This window comes from Diadema setosum, chromosome 5 (genome assembly GCF_964275005.1).
Source record: "Diadema setosum chromosome 5, eeDiaSeto1, whole genome shotgun sequence".
Taxonomy (NCBI): Eukaryota; Metazoa; Echinodermata; class Echinoidea; order Diadematoida; family Diadematidae; genus Diadema; species Diadema setosum.
In genome coordinates this window covers 31,290,830-31,311,465 of record NC_092689.1, presented here as the reverse complement: position 1 = coordinate 31,311,465, position 20,636 = coordinate 31,290,830, and the positions used below count along the sequence as shown (strand labels likewise).

At 38.9% G+C, this 20,636-nt stretch overlaps 3 non-coding genes across 3 annotated transcripts; all 3 read left to right on the top strand.

Annotated features, from left to right (window-relative positions):
• The first annotated feature begins 13,344 nt into the window (after window positions 1-13,344).
• Trnae-uuc (transfer RNA glutamic acid (anticodon UUC)) lies at window positions 13,345-13,416 on the top strand. The gene has a single exon. It is a non-coding gene; the product is annotated as a tRNA-Glu (tRNA).
• Window positions 13,417-14,994: 1,578 nt separating this feature from the next.
• Trnae-uuc (transfer RNA glutamic acid (anticodon UUC)) lies at window positions 14,995-15,066 on the top strand. The gene has a single exon. It is a non-coding gene; the product is annotated as a tRNA-Glu (tRNA).
• Window positions 15,067-19,228: 4,162 nt separating this feature from the next.
• Window positions 19,229-19,300, top strand: Trnae-uuc (transfer RNA glutamic acid (anticodon UUC)). Its single transcript has one exon. It is a non-coding gene; the product is annotated as a tRNA-Glu (tRNA).
• The last annotated feature ends 1,336 nt before the right edge of the window (window positions 19,301-20,636 follow it).

The following is a 20,636-nucleotide window of genomic DNA, read 5'->3' as shown; positions in this document are numbered from 1 at the left end:
CTGTCTGTAAATCATTCCATAAGCATAATTCATTATACCAAACAGTTTGAATAACCAGTGTTCTAAATTTCAAGGTTGTATAGACCATTTGGAAGATGTGAATGCTCGGCAGAAGGGAGGTTGGGACTCCATGCTTAAACATCAAAATGCTTATAATTTTAGTTCATTGCATGATTATTCTTTCACCAATTTTCACGACCGCAAGTCCTTTAAAAAGAATACAAGTTGATGTCTTTAAAGAAGTGGATTTCAAAAGAAAAGAAAACAAAAACAGACAAAGCAATGGAATTAACATCTCTCATCAAAATCCCATCTTTAAATTGGTCTCGCCCCAGTGTTTGCATAATAATATATTTTCCTTTTTTTTTCATTTGCATCGTATCCAATGAGATTGTACTGAATGTATGCTGACCGGAGGTATTGCAACATACACTAGAAATGGGGTGACGTCATTATCTTCGTATAGACCCACATTCTAAAATTACCTGTGATAATGCAAACAAGTCCATTGTTTGACCGGGACGCGGGGAAGGATATAAATACGAGGCGACACCTGATGTGAGCTAGGCCTTGGGAGATCTGTTCGTGAAGACAGGAGCCGCGGCACTCATCGTCCAGCCATGACTGACTGGAAGTGGGTGTTAGGGATTGCAATAGATATCCAATTGTGATCGACAACTAAAGTGCTTACTTCGCTTTTAGCCCGGGTTTCTACCCGGGCTTAGCCTCTCTGCGTGTTGTGAGAAGCCGCTAACCAACAGGAATGGTATAGCCGGACGATCGCAGCACCAGAAAAACCCCGGTCAGGAGAGTTCTCTTCGCCATAGCAGCCCCGCAATCACTGCCTTGTCAGTGCTAGGGGTGGTGGAGAGGGTCTCTCTTTGGCCACCAAACCAAAGCTCTATTCCTGTTTGCATCAGAGGTAAAGCTTGATGAATGATTCCGTCATTCCAATCAAGTTTATCGTTCTTCTCTGATCAGATAGGTTGGGATGGTGGTCACCGGAAACTCGATCTACAGTTGACGACGTGTGTTCTCTATCTCTGGATTATGACGACCAACGGAAAACGTCGACGGTATAAAAAACAGAGGGACCACAGAACCACGACTTCTACCACGACACGCAGTAGTAAAGAGGCTAGATATTATTAGCAGAAAGCGAAGTAATGCACATCAGTGGCTGATCACGTTTGGAAATATGCCGCGATGGCTGGCATCCATCTTGCGGTTGTCATGACGACGCGCACGCTACCAGGCATCATGCCCCGCAGTTCGACGAGACGCCGGAGACATCGAGTACTGTAGATCGTTATGGTCACTTCCTGCAATATCCTACTGGGAGTCGCTCAGTATAATTAATCATCACGTTGTATGCAACTATTAGTTTGGGGCGGGGTGTTTCTCCCAAGAAGAAAATCATGTAGAACATGATCTAACGTGCTGATGTAGAATAAACACTGCACACACACACACACACACACACACACAAAAACCAAACAAACATAATAAGCGATAAGGTTCAACTTAGCTATGATTACAATGATACGTGTTTCATCTGAATGTCGTTGAGTCAACTTTACTGCATGGCGTTCCCTATCAAGTTGTTGTGATAACATGACTGTGACTTTGGGTGGGCGAAGTTACATTCTGTTATATCTTTCGTTTACCTAATTATCTCGGGTTTTTTTTTTTTCTTCCAGAGGAGAATCCGTCTATCATGGTGGCTAATATCTTTATGATACATCGACGATGATAATTCATAGACACAGCCGCCGAGACGGAGGGCTTGATTGCTTATAAAATAGTTAATATTTAGGACCTACAAGAAAATTGGCGACGTCAGTTGTTACGAACACAAACAATGAGAATATAAAATGCACGCGTAATGCTGCACTCTGATTAAGTCGACCGCCCACCCCCCCCCCCCTTCCGAAATCCGGGCTTTGGAAGACTTCCTTGTGTTCGTATAAAGGTTGTACAGGCCTATAATCTGTCTCGTTTTCATGACCTCGGGTCTAGAATTCCATTGTTCACGTTAATTACCCTAATGCTTCCTCGTAGAACTTGTAGCTTTCACCTTTTAACGCGCTAATCTTAGCCTCTTCTTCTCGCCAAAGCATTTTATCGCCCAACACCTTGCAATCCTGGGAACAAAGGGGAAAGTGGGAACTGTAACTCAGAGATTCCAGTCAATTGTTGACTTCGTACGTCAGTGGAGTAACAGGTTCAAGCAATCTGAATATATCAATATATCTACTGTCTTAATTATGCACTGTATGTTAGTCTCGTCCTGTGCAGAGGTTGAAGATCTCTCGCGATGAAAAGCGCTAAAAATCCAATTTTCTTCTTCTTTTTCTTTAATTTTGTGGATCGTCAGAGGCGAAATGGAGGTTATCCACTTCATAAATTGGAACGCAGCTTGAATCGGCTGAGTTATAGAACATCAAAAATTATATTTTATTAAGTGGATTCAGAGACTGCTAAAAGAATAATAAAAATTAATGTCCCCTGAAACCACATATAAATATGTGAATTTCTCTGTGTGTTAGGTAGAGAGCCCCTTCATAGACAGACAGACTCATACATCAGTACTTTAAATGTTGGTTGTAGGCCTGCATATTTTATCCCATATGAAAAAAAAAATATATAAAGAAAAAATAACGACCTAGCAAGCTGCTTTGAGCCAAATGACTAATTTCAATGATATGTGAATCCCTTGTAATCAGTGGAAGTACAAAAACATGCACACAAAACTCATCAGATACTAGTATTGATTTGTCATACACACACTCAGAAGTATTCACTACGGTCATGCGCACATTAGTGTACCTATTTAAAATGAGGAGTATGGAAATGTAAGTTTTTCAGGACCCTAACATAATTTATGTACTATTACATGCGTGTATACGCTCCTATCTCAGCTGTATATTAGAGCTGGGAGTGATCTTTGATAACAGAGCAGTGCATGTGTGTTCATGTGTTTGTATTGCATGCTGCTCGGTCAACATAACTCGAGGCCGTAGGTAATCAATCGCCCACGCAACTGACGTTCATTATCAGGACCACAGGAAAGGAAAAAAAAAAAACAAAAAAAAAAAAACAGAATGAGCGCAAGGGCTGTAATTCCTATACGCATGGCACGGAAAACACAACGGATGTATGGACAATCCGTTTAAAAGATCCTCTAGCATGATAGATAGCTTTCGGTGATGTACAACACATTCCTTTACATGGCCACTTATGGCACATCGCTAAAGATAATACGACTGTATGGTATAGAGCGTGCTGTGACAGACTGTTAAATCTGATAGGCCTATAATTGTCCCCGCCGAACGAGTTCGAGCAGGGGACTATGAAACGGGCTCCGTACGTTTGTGTGTCCGTGTGTCCGTGTGTCCGTGTGTCCGTCCGTGCGTCCGTGCGTCCGTGTGTCCGTCCGTGCGTCCGTGCGTCCGTCCGTGCGTCCGTGTGTGATCAAAATGTTCAAAATGCTACTCCTTCGCCATTTCTAACCCGATTTTGATTCTGTTTGCTTTATATGATAGCACTACATGGGAGCTTTGAAACTTCTATAAAGAATTTCAGTTGTGACCTTTGACCTTGACCTTGACCTATATTGTACATTTTGCTTCAAAATGCTACTCCTTCGCCATTTCTAACCCGATTTTGATTCCGTTTGCTTTATATGATGGCACTAGGTGAGGGCTTCAAAACTTCTACACAGAATTTTGACCTTTGACTTCTTTGACCTTTGACCTTGATTTTTTGCCTATATTGTACATTGGCTACAAAATGCTACTCCTTCGCCATTTCTAACCCGATTTCGATTCCGTTTGCTTTATATGATGGCACTAGGTGAGGGCTTCAAAACTTCTACACAGAATTTTGACCTTTGACTTCTTTGACCTTTGACCTTGATTTTTGACCGAAATTGTACATTTTGCTACAAAATGCTACTCCTTCGCCATTTGTAACCCGATTTCAATTCCGTTTGCTTTAAGTGATGGCACTTGGTGAGGGCTTCAAAACTTCTACACAGAATTTTGACCTTTGACTTCTTTGACCTCTGACCTTGATTTTTGACCTGTATTGTACATTTTGCTATTAAATGCTACTCCTTCGCCATTTCTAACCCGATATCGATTCCGTTTGCTTTATGTAATGGCACTAGGTGAGGGCTTCAAAACTTCTACACAGAATTTTGTCCTTTGACTTCTTTGACCTTTGACCTTGATTTTTTACCTATATTGTACATTGGCTACAAAATGCTACTCCTTCGCCATTTCTAACCCGATTTCGATTCCGTTTGCTTTATGTGATGGCACTAGGTGAGGGCTTCAAAACTTCTACATAGAATTTTGACCTTTGACTTCTTTGACCTTTGACCTTGATCTTTTTACCTATATTGTACATTTTGCTACTAAATGCTACTTCCGGCGGGGACATATATTACGCACCGCGTAATTTCTACTTTTCCTTGTTTGGTTGACAGCGCAGTTCTCCTCATGCTAAAAGTTTGTATTATATACGGTTATACATTAAAAATTGACGTGACACATGGTTACATCACGGAGATAACTACAATCATGACGTGGAAATTGATGCTCAATCTGAACATTATATTTTCCGCGAATGATTTTGCATAGTGGTTAATGTGTAACAAACTCCCACAACATCAAAATGAGACTCTATTGACAGAGAGTCCCAGGAGAATGCACAGCATAATCAGCATACGATATATAACATACATACATGTCGTTCATTATCTCTCTCTCTTTCACACACGAGCATACGTTAAGACATATCCCCACTTATGCGAAACCGATTAATCTTACAGTAAAGTCAACACAGGGAAGGTGTTGAAATATATTACCAGTCAGTCCGCAGCACGTATGCTAATGAGCCGATCCGGCAAGATTTATTCAGCACTCTCGTTGACGATCTTTGCGTTCGAAGGGTGTCTCGTTGTGCGAGATTTTGCGAGACTTTGATAGGGCTATGTTTTTCACAGTGTAGCGACTTGTACATACATTTGTCATGGCTACAAGTCACGGTAAATTGTTCTCCAGACTTTGATCTTTATTTTGATGCTAAATTTGCGTATAACATCGGATCTTATCATGACTATATTATCAGTTGAAAATGCGTAAATTTTACCTGCTTTTCACGGAAGATTTTGTCGTCTAAAGTTCTTTTTTGGTTCCTGACCGGATTAAGAAATTGTTGTTTCTGATTTTGGCTTTTTCGTAGAGAGGAAACTTAGATGCTCATCATATATTGGAGTCAAGGAGACGCAAGCATGATTTATACTAGTTTTTCCGTTTTGAAATGTCTGTAAAATTCACTCCTAAGCCGGAAGTGTGCTCCACGCAAAGTGTACTGTGGCGCGAAAGCGCTCTCTCATTGGACAGTGCTTGCATTCAGCGCTTGAACTACACGCGTGCCAAGAAACCGCAAGTGGCATGAAACCAAAGAGATTTTTCTCCTCCCCACCACTGGGGAAAATCTCTTTGCATGAAACCGTTATGTAGCAGCGTAATGACGTAATGCAAGCGCTGAATGTAAGCGCTGTCCAATGAGAGAGCTTACTCTTGAGATTAGACGGTTTCAAGCTGATCAGCACTGACATCGATGTATATTTTACTGGTTCCTGACCGGATTAAGCAACAAATTGTCAAGATATTTACATGGATACAAAGATTAGGAGATGGACTACCAAATAAAGCATTTTCTTGAGACGCATGGTGAATTTGATATTTTTTTGCCGTCTTGAACGTGTACTGCACGAATTACTTTTTTCATCATTTTTCAAGCTCAAATTACGCGATGATATTTTTCATTTACAATAATTTGAGTAACATGTGACGATAGTTTACATATTTTCCTTGAATTTGATACCAAATTTGTGAACATAAGGTGTATTTTTGTTGCCGAAAGCCCAAGGACAAAATCCCCTTACGCAGCTTATTACGTATGCAAGCCTAGAGCGGGCTTGCATACGAGTTGAATAAATACGAGCGAATTATCGGGTGCTGCGGACTGACTGTTACGTTTTGTTTGAATATTGATTGACACGTGGCAAGGACTTTAGAATGCTGATCAAGTCGGAGGTAAAATGATATTGGGAATGATAATGACGACAACAATCGCAACCATTACTGTCAAAGTGATAACTACAGTATAGCGAGAAGAAATCAACAACATGCCATGCCGTTTGACCAATAAAACAATGTAAGAATTCATGCAGGCTTTCCCTGATGTGCTTCCCTATTTTGCCAGGCTGGGGGGGGGGGGGGGGGGGATATACAATCCTGGTTTTAGTAGAAGGTAGATGTATTTTGCATTGCGCGTCGATGATTTTGGTACTCATTCCTGTGAATTCGTGTGTAACTTTATATGTAAAAATGCACTTTACGTTCCCTCTGCTGATTCTAAATTAATCAATTCTGTAAACCAATCAAGACGAAATCGACTGTCAGTTGGGTCATAAGACATAAATAAGAAAGGTCCTCTATTTGAATAGTTACGGTAAATTCAAAGTTCCCATATTTAGTATATATGCCTACAGTGTATCTAGCATTTAGTGTCAAACTTTCATATAGCTTTATATTCAATAAACGCAAACAAAGGGAAACTGAAAAAAAAAAACCCGAATATAATCTAATAGTAGAAAATCAAAAATCACCAAAGACTTCGGTATCATGTAGGACAATATCATAACATTTTTTTTGACATTATAAATGTAGGCCTACATACAACTTTTCCCTGTTCAGTGTAACATTGTGCAAGTCCTATCTCCACGGGTTGCAGTTTAGTATCTTTGTCTATATGGATGTGTGCACAGCATACCCATGTGAGAGGACAATATTAACAACTGATTTAATAGTATTGATTAAGTATGTACGTGTATCAAGATATATCTCTATGTTGAATTCAGACATTACCCAAATTGCTCTACTATATGTTTCTATGCAGTGTTGTATTCTGTACCCTTACACTGCAGCACATTTACCCACACTATATAATAATATCCTGGGGCATAGGCAGGAAGCAATAAAAGAGTCAAGGCAGGAAGGGGGAACAATAAACCCCCATCACACAGGATTGACTTGTGTATTCATGGCATTAGGCCTGGATACTCACAGGTGAAACAAAGACCAGCTAGTCCCCTTTATCTAATTTAAATGTTCATTGACCTACATGGGGTCCGAAGTGAAACAAAGACTAGCTTGCACCCTCATCTGAGCAGTGATTCCACGCCACATACTCACTAAGAGAAGCAGCCTGTCTTAAAGGGGCATTCCAGACGATTTTCATAATTTCACATGATGTGATACATAAATCGATAGTTCCATGTTAGATTTGTGGAATTTATTGAGGTTCTTGAGCAGAGAAACAATACTTTGAAAAATCCTAAACAAATTACACTGAACAGTGTTGATGACATAGAGACTCACATATTTCAGAAATGTAGTCGGTGTAATTCCATTACAACACCACTTGCTTGCAAGTTCACCTGTGTATAATGTATGCATGCCTTCTTCTTTTGTTCTGCTCCCTGGAGCCAGAACTCATGCATTCTTATGGTGAGGCATGTCATCATCCTTGTTCATTGCAATTTGTTTTAAATTTCGAAAACATTATTATTCTTCATCCCAATCACTATAAATTCTGAAACTCTGTACCCAGTATAACTAATTTACAGTTGTTCAAATGTAAAAATCTGAAAATCATCCGGAGGTCTCCTTTAAAACTCTCCACCTGCATCGATTGTGGGAGACATGCAGCTTTCTACCAGAGAACTGACATCTACATGTACTCTCAGTGACGTGCACGCGGTGGTGCTGTGTTGGTTTTCTTTGTTTTATGTTAATTGATTTGTCGGTAGAAACATCGTAAATGTGTGAATAAACAAATCCACCCTTTCCTTTGTAAATTTAAACGACAGTCATTGTTTTGTGTCTTCCTTTACACCTTCTCTTCAAGCGTTTGAACCAGGCGTAAGGTGAATTTTGTGAATGTTTGGTGTTATGCTTGTAAGCCATTGAGTCGACACATTTGGTCCGTCACATACAGAAATCAAACCCTGCGCATCCTCACTTGAAATCTATTGTAATTGTTGTGTCCCCATCAGACAATGCCTATACAGGCAAATTGGGTGGGGCTAATGCTTCATGAACGGCCATTGTTCCCTGGATCCACTCAGGAACTGTGTGTACACAGTACACGTTGTATAGCGTGGGATATTGCGTATAATACAGATTGTGCAGCCGTATACACATGAGTAGATATGCTTTGAGCTTGCAATGAACTCTATTGTTTATCCTGAAGCATAATAGAACCGACGCCGAGGGACCTCAGAGTCACCCACTAGAGAAAAACACAAGAATGTATTTCTGTACACGCCATTATGAAAGAAGAAGTGCAGTGTGTCTAAATCAAACCGAAAGTTCACTGGGCTTTCAAGTTTTGTTAGGAAGGAAATGGTAACATGATTTAATGGAGAATGATCAGCTTACAGGCTTTTGGTTTTCATTGATTTGCCAATCAAAGGGCCACGTAGTTATAACTTAGGTCGCGAGTTATTTATCAACATGTTTGGTTCCTTCAAACATCTAACTTCGATTTATCAGTAATTATGCAATGGTGTGAATATTCTGTGCAACTTCCGATCATGCGAGCGTGCACTGTAAGATTATAGCAATGTTTGCTTTTTATATGGTGCAAATGAAATACCCATGCCTGTTTGTCTGTTTGCTTTTCCTGGAGAGAGATAGAGAGAGAGAGAGAGAGAGAGAGAGAGAGAGAGAGAGGGGGAGAAGTGTACACGCATATCACTCTATTATTGTCTTAACCTACAATATCATAGTGGTTTACAAAAAAAAAAAAAGAAGAAAGATGCAACATATCAAAAACTGCATTGGTGCTCTCTATTTTGAAAGAAAACACAGAAATAATGAACAGAAATGTATCATCATTGCCTGTCATGTTTGAAGGTGGACATTTTGATCAACTAAATGTGACGTTGTAAATATGGATTTTTTAATGATAAAATTATTGAATTGCATCAAATGTGAAGTAAAACGTGTTGAAGTACAATGTTCCATATTACCTGTATATATCACCAACAGGACATCAAAAGCAAACTGTGTGTGGTGTTTAGTGTGTCTGAACAAAGAAGGTAGACCCACCTTCCTTGTGTTTCATCATCCTTTTTGACATAGATTATACAATGGGGTATATTAGACATACATCTTCGGGAGATCATTCGCGAGACGGGGCTGGCGATGGTAGCGGCTGAATGGCTGGAAAATGACTGCTGGGGGCCGTCAAACGGTCCCATCTCCAGATCAATAACTGATTTGCTAGACTTCGACCTTTTTTGGAATGTTCCTCTTTTGAATGCGTGTTGTGAGAAGCTACTAAACCGACAGGCGTTGAAGTAGGTCCCACTGATGTGTAGACTGTCCGTGCGATCAGGGAGGTGGTGTTCCACCTCCCTGGTGCGATCGACGTTCATCCGATTTGCGACAACCTTTCGTACAAGGTACAAAGTTCGTTGTGACACGAAAAATGTCTGTACTGTACCGTGGTGCTGCTGACATTATTTTGTATTGGCTTTACTATAATTTTATCGTCCCAAACTCTAATTCTTGTGCTACAATTTGAGAGAAAGCGTCACATTCTCTTTCGGAAGAAATGACCATTCATGTGTGTGTGTCTGACGCAAGCCTAACCCCGTCGCGGGGCGCTGTAACACAGTATTTGTCCGTATGGGGTCGCTGCTGCGGTTAACGCAAGCCTAGATCAAGAGGACGCACAGTATATTATGGGGGATATCAATTTGTCACGAAAATCATCACGTCCATAGACACAACGTTTTAGTATACAATTCCATATATTTCAAACACGTTTACCATAAAAGCGATGTTCAACATCATTATGTCTATTGTATAGGCCTCGCCAGTACGTATTCAATTTAGATGCGAACGCACACAAAATGTTGAATGTTTGACTGCAGCCGAAATACTGTCACACATTAATCGAAGTAACGTATAGGGCAGATGATATAACTTTGCCATTTTACGAATAGAGAAGTATAGAGTTATCTATTTACGTAGAACCGACACTCTGCGACTCTAAATCATATCGTTTACAAAAACCTATGAAAAGGTAATAAATTTCTACAGTGAAGCCATACACTTTATACTGCACCCTGCCTTCTCGTAGCCATGAGCGCAAAACCGTGCATACTTACATTCTGTGTTGTTTGTGTGTGTGCGTGTCGATGATACGAAGGAATGAATACACAGTGAGGTCAGTCAGTTCTTCTGGCGTCATTACAGGAAGAGACTGGAGATATTCCCGGCGGCCACCACCCCAACCCGTCTGACCAGAGAAATAGCGTATAGAATTCGCAAATGATAGAATCATTTGACCGATTTCTACCTCTAATACAGACAGGAAAAGAGCTTGGTTTGGTGGCCAGGAGAGCCACTCTCCACCACCCCTAGCACTGACAAGGCAGTGGTGGCGGGGCTGCTATGGCAGAGAGCACTCCCATGACCGGGTTTCTGGTGCTGCAATCGTCCGACTACCATTCTTGTAGGTTAGCGGCTTCTCACAACACGCAGAGAGGCTAAACCCGAGTAGAAACTCGGGCTAAAAGCGAAGTAAGCAAATCAAGATGATCAGAGAGGGGGATTGTTTCACGATCCCCAGCACCCATTTCCAGTCAGTCATGGCCGGACCTGAGTGGGCAGCTACCGATCCTCGCGAACGATCTCTCGAAGCCTAGCTCGTCGTCACAAGCCGTGGGTTTTTATATCGGAGTGCCTGGCGGTTTCTGTATCGTTTTCGCCTCATTGTGATTGTCTCATATGCTGAAAATAGAACAAAGCTTGGCGTCATACATTACTCTGAAAGGTGATTGGTCAGTCTTTTGTGGGTGTGCACACAATGAATCGTTGAGTTCACGCCGTCTGTACAACACAGTCAAACATGTTGTCATAACAGAAGTGATTACACTGTAACCGGTACATTGCCTTTGCTTGTGAAATTAACAAACATATTTCGGTATCATTTTTATCTCTGTGACGTTTATTATTATATATCTATTCATATTGCGGTACCTTTGATTGTATCCTCTGTCGTGATGTAAGCTGATACTTTAACACTGGTTCTACTCCAATCTGTTGTACATTATACTATACACTAAAGTAAATGTTAATCCAAGGTCTATGTAATAGTTTCTGATACAATAACTAGTGTAATTTGAATTAACAGCTGAACTGATTTGAATTTAATTGAATGTTTCCATGAAAAAGATTTGAATGCCATACATGGCATTGAAAAAGACATTCGTGAAAGATTTTCTCATATGTTCTTAACAACGCATGACTACTAAAATGTATAAAATGGTTTCACAAAGAGCACATATTATTTACTGTCAAAGTGCTATAGACATTGTCACTATATATTACTTTGCTAACCCTAAGATTATCGACGCTCACCCCAGTGATGTACACACGAATTCCATCATTACATTTACCATCATTTCAGAATGAAGATACAAAGAAACATGATTATACAAAAAGCCATGCTTGAGTTTAGCATGCATGAACAAAGTAATAAAAACATTGCCCCCCCCCCAAAAAAAAAAAGAAAGAAAGAATGAAGAGTATCACGTTTGAATCTCATGAGAGGAAGCGCTTATAGACAGGGGCCAGAGTAAGCAGTATACAAGGAAATAATGGAAATGGAGAAAACATATATCATTCCTTACATAATGTGCAGGTAAATCTGAAAATACATTCGTTGAATGAAATACTTATGTAAAGCGAGGAGAGCTAAGAAAGCAGGAAGGACAGAAAGAAAGAAATAGTTAAAAAAAAAACCCGAAAAGAATAGCTTCAGTGTTAAAATCGTGAGTGAGTTGTATAGAGACAAATATTCTAAAGCATGGTATAATGCAGTAATGATTGCTTATTGATATAGGCTGTCTGTTGAGTTCCGGCATTTTACTTATTTGAAAATGACAATGGAAAATAGCCCACAGGGAAAAGAGAACGAAAGCAAAAAAAAGAAAAAAAAAAAAGAAAAAAGAAAAAAAAAAGAGCAAACAAACAAACCAAAAACAAAAACAAAAACAAAAACAAAAAACAAACACACAAACAAACAAACAAACAAACAAACAAAAACCAAACAAACAAACCAAAAACAAAAACAAAAACAAAAACAAAAAACGAGAATGATAATGGTCGATATAAACAGCAATAATTATGTGTCAATATTTACGGATAGTGACGTAGGCACCTACGTACAAAATGAAGTTCATGATTCGTTTCGTTTCATTTATTTCATTTCCAACACATATGATTACAACATTTGAATATCAAAAACAAACAATAAACCATTTATACATGATTAGCATACATAACAAAATATCTCTTGCACAATGAATGTAGTGTATTATACACAATGATATCAAGTCTATTTTCATGCTCATATACGCACAATAATGCATGATAATATATGAACGCAAACGCACATACACACGTATGACTACTAGTTATTATATTCATATACATAAGTGCATTATAATATCAAAATATTTACACGATATTGTGTGTATGTTTTGTGTGTACGAGTGTATATTATGCACATATCTATTGATTTTACACGTATACAAGAATAATGCTGATATATTGCAAGCTTACACTAAGTAATGCATATCGATCATATTTATACCTCACGAAAGTGTAACTTATAGAACCAGGCAATTTGCTGAAAGTTAAAGGGGCATTCCGGATGATTTTCATAATTTCACATCATGTAGTAAATAAATCAACAGGTCCATGTACAGATTCGTGGAATTTATTGTGTCCTTGAGAAGAGAAACCAATAAATTGAAAATCTTGAACAAATTACACTGAACAGTGCTGATGACATCAGAGCCTCATATATTTCAGAAATGTAACAGTGTAATTACATTACAATACCGCTTGCTCGACAAGTTCACCTGTGAAAAATCTATGCATGCCTTATTCTTTTGTTCTGCTTCCTTGAGCCCCAACTCATGCATTCTTATGGTGAGGCTGTCATGTCATCATCCTTGTTCGTTGCAATTTGTTATAAATTTTGAAACATTTTCATTCCTTATCCCAATCACTATAAATTCTGCAACTCTGTACTCAGTTTGAATTATGATTATAGTTGTTCAAATATAAAAGTCTGAAAATCATCCGGAGGTCCCCTTTAAATCCCCCTCACTGCCGTGTAAAACAAAAAAATGTCAGGCGCTCATGGTACTGGCGATGATGTTCCTTGCGACGCCTCAACAAATCCCGTGTGGTCTAGTGGTTAGGATTCGTGGTTTTCACCCACGCGGCCCGGGTTCGATTCCCGGCACGGGAGGTGCCATTTTATCATTTTTTTTTCTAGATGTTGATTTACATCTCTCTTGTTTTTATTCGTTACACAGAAAATAATTGTCTTATAGTCAATTGTGCTTGAAACAGTGCACGTCATCATCATTGTTATCATTGATATTGTTATCATTATCGCAACATTGTTAGAGGTCATCATCATCATCACTATTATTGCCACTATCAGATACTTATTTGCCTATTTCTCATGTAAATTCTACTATTATAAACACAGTCGGCATCCTTGTCATTAGGAGGGGTGGCAAGGCTAAATAAAGTGTATGGAAGTGCGATTCCTGTCTGAGCGATGCAATGATTTTCAAAGCAATGTGATTTCAATTTCAATTTCAATTTATTTTCGTATATTTCTCAATGAAAATACATGAAATATAACAAAATACGATGAAGCACAATATTCAGGTTGGATACACAACAAAGTTTTACTAACATAATAGAACATTGCGGTCGATGTATAAGAGTAATAGTATCATAATCATGCTAATAATAATGCGCATCATTACTATATCAAACGGAACTGTGTAGAATGACCTTTCATTATGGACGAAGCGCTATCATCAGACAGAGCAAAAGCGAACCTTTCTAACGATATTTCACTTGTTGCATAGCAAGGAATAATCTTGAAGTTATGATGAATAAAATCATATTTAACTCTTTTTGAGATCAAACTCTTCATAATCGTTATTGTAATGTCTCAATGTTTCCTGCAACTTTAATTTCAATTCAATTTTATCTGCTTTTGTGATGCGTAGTATTGTTAATTTCACGTATTTTTCTTTGTAACTATACATTGTATTGATATTGTGTTATTTCGTGTATGAAAATGTTTTGCATTGTTGGAAATGAAATAAATGAAATGAAATGGAATGAAATGACCATTTCAATGAAAGAAATACATTCAGCGACATGTCAAAACATCTCATGTAACTATACGACGAAACGGATACAGCGCGTAATTATGTACAGACACAGTCCACAAAATAAGTCTGCTATATTCAAGTATAATGAAAGCACAGAAAACACTTGATGAAAACAAACGCTTATAGATATAGACATTTCATAATTATCCATTTCATTATTATCATTATTACTATATACTGCTGCTACTATACTACTGTTGCTTTTATACTTCTGTTATTAATATAATAGAAATAATATCAGGTCCTTGTTATTACTATTGCTATTGCTATTATTATCATCGTTACAATCATCATCATCATCATTATCACCATCATTATCATAGCAATATAATGATCAGTATGAAGAGCAGAAAAAGACTAAACATAGAAGAGAATAGATGAAAGACAATGATGATAGGCTGATGTTGTATTCGACCTACATCATCATGCATAATTATTATTGAGCACACTTCTCCATGGTGCGCTATCTGCGTGTTAATGTACAATCAGTGTATACAGTGTGGGAGTACAATATAGGAATGCGTGACGTGTTTACCTTCATTCTCCCTGCCTCAATGAACGAGGAGCACTGCAACAAGGCAAGCCACCGTGAGACAACCACGTTATCAACTTCTACTACCATCATGTAATCCCGTGTGGTCTAGTGGTTAGGATTCGTGGTTTTCACCCACGCGTCCCGGGTTCGATTCCCGGCACGGGAGGAAAGTTTTTCGTTTTCTTACTTTCTACGTTGCTTTTTTTTTTTTTTTTTTGAACACCCGAATTTGAACTTGTAACCATTAATTTGGGTGGCTAAATGAATTTGAAAGCACTAAACGTGAAATTTTTAAACCAAAGTAACTCGATCATGTCATGCTGCTAGAGGTAAATAGATGGGCTAGACAGATAGATTCCATAGATAGATAGATAGATAGATAGATAGATAGATAGATAGATAGATAGATAGATAGATAGATAGATAGATTATAGGTGGATAGAGAACAAACTATGCCGAAGAGCTGTATTTCCCGCTGGCTGGTATCTTGAAGAAATGCTTGATCTAACGTAAAGTAACTCTAAACGGTACTAAACTGTATGCCACAGTGATCGTTAAACATTTTTTTTTTTTTAAGTCAGTAATGATATGAGAAAGTATTATTTATGTATTTAGCATTTTCACGGAATCTCGTTACCTACATGTGGAGGGGGTGGTACAAAATCTGACTCAAGAACAATAAGTGGATCACACAGCCTTGCAGAAAAGAAGAGAAATGGACTTTTTCTCCCTTGGGTTTGTATTGATTTTCTTGTTAAGTTGGACTTCTATTATGAGTAACTACTCTTCCGTCTATAGGTGAAATTTTGATTCCAAATATATAGCTCCTTCGTTATGTAACGAAATTTCCGCTGCTGAGGATGCAGGGGACTTCGCTATATGGGTCAATTTACATATAATATTGTATTTACATAGTATTATATAATAGTATGATAATAGATGAATATCATCGCAAAGCATCACTTCAGTCGGACAGGTTAGAGGACAATGAGTAGAGTTTTGCCCATTTCCCTTTTTTTTTTCTTATCTTTTAAGGCTGTCGTATCCTCATGCTTATTTGACGACAGTCTTCTGCATTCACACTCCCAATACATGAGCCATAATTCAGTCAGAATATTCGAGTGCGACTCGGTTCCCAATTTTATTGACGTGTTCTCGATCTGTATATCAGTCATGTTCGGATGTACACACTGTATGTTGTATTGTCTTGAATATAAAAAGAAATTACTGTTTTTCATTTGCAACATAACTATTCAATGCAGAAAATTCACAATAAATTCATTTGAATTGAAAATTGAAAAAAAAAAAGAGTGGTCCGGGCATGACGGCAAGTTTAATAGTCGCTCTGTAGCGTGTAGTCCAAACTTGTGACGCGTCTCTTACTAGACTCCTTTCTATAGTCTCCCAGCAGACTCTGCAGGGAGGTGACTCCATGATTTCTAGCCTCTCAGCCAGAATCTCCAGATTTCGACAAGGAGTCAGTATTCCCACCTCCCTGCCTATAGTGCCTCTTGATTTATACCATCCAGCTTCCAGGGGTTTACACTTTTTTTTTCGCTACGTCCCTGGACCTGGCTTGGGCGGCACGCGACCAAGTCCCCCAAGAGAGCAAAGATAACTGGCCACAAGGCTGGACCCAAGTACTTCGTCCTTGACCCAGTTGGCTATAAGGACAAGCTGAGGACACAGGCTTACTGGAAGGACAGGCCAGGTCAAGGACAGTGGTCTCCGATGAAAAGATAACAGAAAAAGTCGGGGAACCTCTTTTGGAAGGCAGAGAGGGATTTGTCGAGGACAGAGTAATTAGAATAACTGCTGGGGGAGGGAAAGCGAGACCAAGACCATTTCACATTCCAAAGCGTTACATAACCATAATAACAGACACGTTATCCGATAGCCCATCAACTCACAAGACGTTGTAGCAGCTATTTGTGAACACCATCATGACTAATACCCCTTTCATAAACTCAATAATGCGGATAATATCCGCAATATTTGGTCGTAAAATCGGAGAGGGGAAAGAATAATGCGCATTATTTCGACCCTTCTATTATCCGCATAATAGCAGCGTCGGGACGAGATTTTGAGTTTATGAACGCAAACCCAAATAATGCGGATAATTGCCGGGGTGCGGTCAAACGTCACCTGTCTTTCCCGCAGAAGGGGGGTGTGCAGTCACCATGACGATTATCCGCCTTTTTCACGACGGGCGCTCGTAAAAATAATGCGGATTATTTTCAGAGTTTGTGAACGCATTTTTTATTGAATTGTCCGCATTATTCTTATGCGGATAATAGGAGGATGAGTTTATGAAAGGGGTATTATATGATATTTTCCTCCATGAATGGTTTTTACAGTCTACAACTCGCGCATAGCGAACAGTTCGTGTACTGTACAACGCTGTCATAATCCACAATTATGATTAGGGCAATACCAGTGTCTCTATAGGATATTATAGTGTGTACAGTATCATATAGCTTGTCTAAACAGTCATTCCTGCTAGAATGCAGTTAACACATGTACTGTATCTGTGTGTGTATCTATGTGTGTGTTTGTGTGTATTTGTGATGTAGGCCTACTGTTTACATGTGACGTGTGTATTCGCTTTGTATTCCTAAAAAAAAATATAATAATATACATATTTTTGCCACCTTCATTCATAATCTATACATTTTATTACACTGGAGTTTTCGCAATTATAATCTTTTGATAATAAACATCTACTTAAAATGATATTTATCTGCACGGAAAATAGAAAAGATACTTTAAATTACTTCCCATCTTAACCATATCATTATCATTTGAAGAACACACTATACAGACAAGCATGTGCATGCATATTGTGGAAGAGTGTATTATAAGATTCATGCGTGTGACATAATGAAAAGGACACAGGGCGATTGAAATTGTCATATGGCGTCATAGGCCTATATCAGGGCTCCACACTAACTTTTATTTTTGGTGGCCCGATGGGGCCACCAAAATCATCAATTTCAAATTTTGGGTGGCCCGAGAGAAAATTTTGGCGGCCCGAAAAAACAATAAATAACATTAAAAGTCCTTTTTTTTAATGAGTCAAAATATTTAGATTTTATCATAGTAAGAATTGGAAGCTGGACATACCTACTCATAAATGAACCTCAACAAACTCGCAACACTCACTCTCAGACACTCATTCAGTCCTTTTCATCCATCTTTTAATTTAACTGCTGAATGGTGAAGACTAGGTAAGAAATATTCACTGACAGGTACATGGGTTGCAACATCTAACATAAATAAATGACATCTGATTACATGCAAATAATTAAGAAGCTAGAAGAACATATTTCTATTTCTCAAAACACAAAAGACAAAGATACCATACATTTGCACACACTCACTGCATACATGCGTTAATGCATTTCCGGCGCAAAAAGTTACAAATTTATTGACATACTTTTCAAAAAAAAATTGGTGGTCCGAGGCGGGCCACCAAATTTGCCCTTTTTGAAATTTAGTGGCCCGACTTTCATTTTTGGTGGCCCCGGGCCACCGGGCCACCGTTGGTGTCGAGCCCTGCCTATATAATGGTTATAGAAATTTCTTCAGAGCAAGAGTAACAAACTTTTACAAAAGGGAAAAATGTGTCATTGATGCAGCGAAAGAAGCAAAAGTACATGAATATGTATAGGACCTACATAGCTTTATCAAATTCAAATTCAAGTTTATTTTCATATCCATCAAATAAACAGAGAAATTATATACAATGTAAGCAGAGCATATTTGTAATAATTGCAAAAACGTAAACTAACAAAATGAATGTGATAATGAGTAACAAAATGAAGAAAACATAATTTTATTTTATTTTTTAATATCGCTAATCATTGGCTCATAATTATTTTACACATTACAGCATTTTTTCTTCAAAAACACATTGAAGATGCCGTGGGTAGGCCTATATCTCTATTATAAACTATCGCAGCATGTATAGAAAACTACTAAAGTATTGATATTCGTGTAAATTAGAATGATTTTGCCAAACCGACCCCAGCTTCAAAGTTGTTCCTCGCGTGCAAACCATTGATCTCTATTTGCATAGAGATCAGTGTTGCAAACGCATACAGTGGGCGCTTCCGGGTCGGGATTCTGGGAGTTGACTTCTTTCCACAGATACAGTACATGCGCGCGTCACCGTTCAAAATGGCCCCGATTTTGCATGCGTTGAATAGTGGAACAACTTCTCATATGTACAATCTAGTGGAACAATCTCTATGGTTATATGGTAGGCAGGGGTCAAAATCTTGCTGCTTACTTAATATGCAACTGTTGCCGCCGGATGATCAGATGAATCCCGTGTGGTCTAGTGGTTAGGATTCGTGGTTTTCACCCACGCGGCCCGGGTTCGATTCCCGGCACGGGAGGAAATATCTTTTTGTCTTTTTTTTTTTTTTTTTTCCTTACACAGAAAATTTTATGTCCTCTTTACATTGATTGCACAGCTGAACACACATTTCTTTCCGTAGTTTCATTACATTTGTCGTTTTATAAAATCCAACCATTGTACTTCTATTCTGTCAGTAGACTGCATGTGTAGCTTTTATATATTATAAATCAATACTAGTATCTGATGAGTTTTGTGTGCATGTTTTTGTACTTCCACTGATTACAAGGGATTCACACATCATTGAAATTAGTCATTTTGCTCAAAGCAGCTTGCTAGGTCGTTATTTTTTCTTTATATATTTTTTTAATATGGGATAAGATATGCAGGCCTACAACCAAGGTTATAGTGAAATGTAGCCGCTCGACTCCCATGTCAGTGCATGATAGAACAGTGACGATTATTTTGTTTACATAACAGGGCCTGGCGCACCTTTAATTGCACCACTGCTCTCTCAATTGTAGAGGGCTGTAGTATCCTTTTATCCTCTACCCTTTTATATTGGCTTAAAATTCAAATATACAAAGAAACAGAGGAGACGACTTTAGTGCTAGTACGGGGTATGCTGCAGTGTTGCTACATATGTCGCAATAATGTACAGTATTCCTATGTTTGGAAGCCGCACAGCGAGCGACTGCCCCCGCCTACTGTTGCTACCCGCTGCGAACCAATCACACACGCAGCGCCGAGAATAATACATGATGTCATGGTTCATCTTAGTCTAAAATCACATCGCTAAAACCATTGTATGTACACCTGTAGTACTTGTAAGAAGTGGTGAGGTCTGAAAATTTCATAGCTAAACATTAAAAGAATAAAGTTACACTAAAAAGATCTAAAACAGTAATAGCTTTACAGATCCAGCAGCATATTTCGCATCTTGTGCTAATCTAGATACTCTGAAGATGAAAGGGTCTCAATATTTTAAGACTACGATCGACGTCATGCGCAAACGCGTGTGGACAATACATTTCAGTCGTCCCAGTTTCCTGTCGTCTGCTAAGATTTGGAAGGAACAAACGTATAAATACGGAGACCCGCTTGTGGCAAGTTCGCAGGCAACGTTGAGCGCTCCAGTACCGTGCGCCCGTGGGTCATAGCTCACTGTCGTCGAGTTCGCTGTCACTTTCATGATGGCGGACTTACTGTGGGTGTTGTCTCGCCGTCTCGCTTACTTCGTTCCGATCTCAGTTCTCCGAGGGCGGTAACGAAAGTACCGTGTCCATCGCGTGGTGGACACTTCTCCAAACATCGGGATCTACTTCTTGGGGAAAACGGTACTGAAATCTTCGGTTCCCATGGTGCTGCCTCATGCA